Raw genomic sequence first — 3,578 nt, 5'->3', positions numbered from 1 at the left:
ACACGTTCAGACAGAATTAGAACATCACAGTTTATGCAGCAAGTCCAGGGCATTATTAATGAAGACCCTTCAAAGTCCATAAGGGCCATATCGAGAAACCTCTAAGTTTCTGAGTGCACAATCCGTCGCATTGTCCACGAAAATATCCGATTTTACGTGACGCGTAAAGGTCAATATCTTTATATATCAATTTATCAATATCTTTATATATCAACACAAACTCGAGAACAACGATTCATCTGAGCACAACGACTTTTAAACAAGTTAAAACATCCTGAAATCCTGGATATGCTCTGGTTTTATTCTGACGAAAAAAAGTTTTGACCAGGATCAAAAAATAAACCGACAAAATGATAGATGGCTATGTGCGGATCTATCAGATGTTCCTTATGCATACAAAGTTTCCGGCAACTGTCATGGTTTTGGGAGTGGTGAGCAATGAAGGACGCATCATGCCACCCCACTTTTTTCCTCGAGGACTTCGGGTGAATGCTGCTACTTACATTGAGGTTTTGGAAGCACTTGTGAAACCCTGGATAGATAGCATGCGTGGTGAGAGGTCATACGTATTCCAACAGGACTCTGTTCTTTCACACAAAGTTATGATGACGCAAGATTGGATATCCGAGAATCTGCATGATCACGTAACCCCAAATATGTGGCCACCTAGCTTCCCGGATCTTAATCTTTTAGATTACTACGCATGGGGCGTTATTGAACCAGAGACTAATAAACATTCCCATAACATGGTTGATTCCTTAAGAGCAGCTAGTAATAATGCATATGGACGAGGATCATTTGATTCGGGCATGCAAATGTTTCCGGCAGAGAATTGAAGCTGTCATCGTCGTTGAAGACGATTTTATCAAATAATTATATAGTCTATGAGTCACTTAGTTAGTTAGAAAAATTTTATTAAAATACAATAAGTTTTCAAAAAAATATACAAATATTAGTTTTGAAGTCAATATGTCCTCAAATACCTGACGCACCCTGTATTATCCCATAAGTTACAAAGAATAGAGAAAAAATTTCATATGAAATCAAATGTTCCAAACTCACTGATCGTTCTAAAGCAAGAAAAAGTGTAATAAAAAAGTCGCTTCTAAACGAAGAAACAGTTTTGAAACATTTTATTTTCACTTTATTCACTCTATTCTAGTTCTATACTATTCTAGTTCTATAATATTATATCAATCGTGTCTGATCTTTAATATGTCTTGCTACTTTTTATTATACCTTTATCTTTTACTTTTTTTAAATGACATATATTGTCACTAACTTTATGTATTACTTGTGTCTAACTGGTGACTAAAAAGAAATGTTCACATACCCGGAAATTCAGAAAATTCTGAAATTTTGTGTACGCGTAAAGGAATTTATTCGTAACACAAAAATATTTTTCGTTCCTGTCCGTTTTCAGTTTTAGGGGGTAAAACACCTTTTTGAAAAAAATCGGTTTTTTTCTTTCCGAGCAATTATCGTCAAAACTATAAGAGATAGAAAAAAATCTTCTGAATAAAAGTTGAGTGTCTTGAAGAGTATTTTACAATAATTTCAAAAAAAAATTTTTCTTTTATTTTTTATACTTTTCCCACCACTTCACATTTGTTTTTTAAAACTTTTAAATATTTTAATGACAGAATTAAATATTTTTATATAAATCCAACCATATATGTATAATAAAGTGTCTTTCTGATGTACCTTTCTTGAAAAATAATAACGAACTCTTAATGTATGCACGCATACGTACCTGTTTGTGCGCTCGATTTTTCCGCGCTGGAACAGATTCGTCTCGCTAATCGCGTATTACACGAAAGAGCCTTGAAGGCAAATCAGTACAGTACAATAAATATTAAAATAAGAGTTTTTAAAAATAATAATAATAATTATTATTAAAATAATAAAATAATAATGAGTTTTTTGAACTCGACTGTTAAAATCAGTCAAATATTTTTGGCGATGTTAAAATATGTATGTAATACATTAGACAATTAAAAACGATATAAATAGATAAATTATTATTTTTGCAAAATATCGTTTATTTAAGTTTGTCTGTAGAACAGATGATTGCAATGATCAACGTATTTTATTGACAAATGTTAAGCAACCCGAAAATTCAGTAAATTTAAAAATATTATGTTAGAATAATTCACAAAATTATTTTTTGCTTGTATCAAATTACAGCTTTAGGAGATGTTATCACTCTTTGAAGAAAATGTACAATTTCTTTTCAGCGAAATAACTACCGAAAATTGTGACATGTATAAGAAAATGTTTAAACGGGAATTGCATTTTGTTTGATTTTTGTTCTACACACCTGCGTATAGATAAGAATTAAAATATTTGTGTTTGTTCAAGTTATTCCTGTCACCAACCTTTAAAATTGAATTTTTATTCTTTGTAAATTTATATGAAAATCTTCACACTTCTCTTTTCACACTTTTCATAATCATTTTTTGTGATATCTTTTATAAATAAAAGAAAAATCGAATTCTTCGAATATTTAATTTTTCCCGGGTAATCAATATTTTTATTTTCTATTTATTTATTTGTATCGGGTAATCAATACTTTTCAACATTTTTCTTTTTAATCTATGTCTTAGAAATGACACTTTAAACGGCGTTATCGAAAAATAAGTCTTTCTAAACTGAGATAAAATAAAATCTTGTTAGACTAATAAAAAGGGTACAAGGAACTTAAAATGATAAATAAATGAATCGATCATTTTAGGAACAGTCTTCATCAATAATCTTTAACACCACCAAAAGAAAAAAATATTTCAATAAATATTGATTATTATATCAGTAATTAATGATATTTACAAAAAAACCTAACAAAATGTTTCAATAAACTGATTCCTGTATCAGTAACTGATTATGTTTCATCAGTTAATTTATTGAAACATTTTATTAGTTCTTCACTTTTAAGGGGAAAGCATAGGAAAATATATCGTCTCGTAAAAAGATTTTACCGTCAACGCGAACGGCACATCGACATACAGAATGGACATTTGATGAGTGGTGGGGGTAGAAAGACACATAGAGTGAGAAGCAGACAATACGAAAAACGTTCGTTTTCTGTCTACTAAATCTGATTAGTTCGTGGAGCCCCAGCAACCAATTAGACTTACAAGGGGAACCTCAGAGCTGGTACCCTTGGACTTAGATGCTAATTTTTCTGATAACTCTATAGGTCAAAAAAGAAATTTCGTATTCGGCGATTTTTCTATATAGGCCTTAGTTTTCAAGTTTTTAAATTTTGAAAATCTGCTACGCGCTAGGTGGCGTAGATAAGCAGCTCCGTTAACATATTTCGCAAGCAGGACGAATGGCTCAGGTGTCTAGGTGCTCGCTTGTAAGTCAAAAGATGCGAGTTCGAGACCCGTCGTACATAACTTTCTTTTTCACTTTTATTCTTTGCTTTTGAATTTTAATGTATTATTTAATATGTTATTAAAATTTTAATACATTATCTATATTACATGTATAATGTTGAATGTAAATGTTTTTTACGCTGTAAATCATAATACCCACATAACCGAACGAAAAGTGAATATATTGACATATAATAACAA

The sequence above is a fragment of the Solenopsis invicta genome, chromosome 16, assembly GCF_016802725.1.
Source record: "Solenopsis invicta isolate M01_SB chromosome 16, UNIL_Sinv_3.0, whole genome shotgun sequence".
In the NCBI taxonomy this organism is placed as follows: Eukaryota; Metazoa; Arthropoda; class Insecta; order Hymenoptera; family Formicidae; genus Solenopsis; species Solenopsis invicta.
This window is presented reverse-complemented; position numbering follows the sequence as displayed.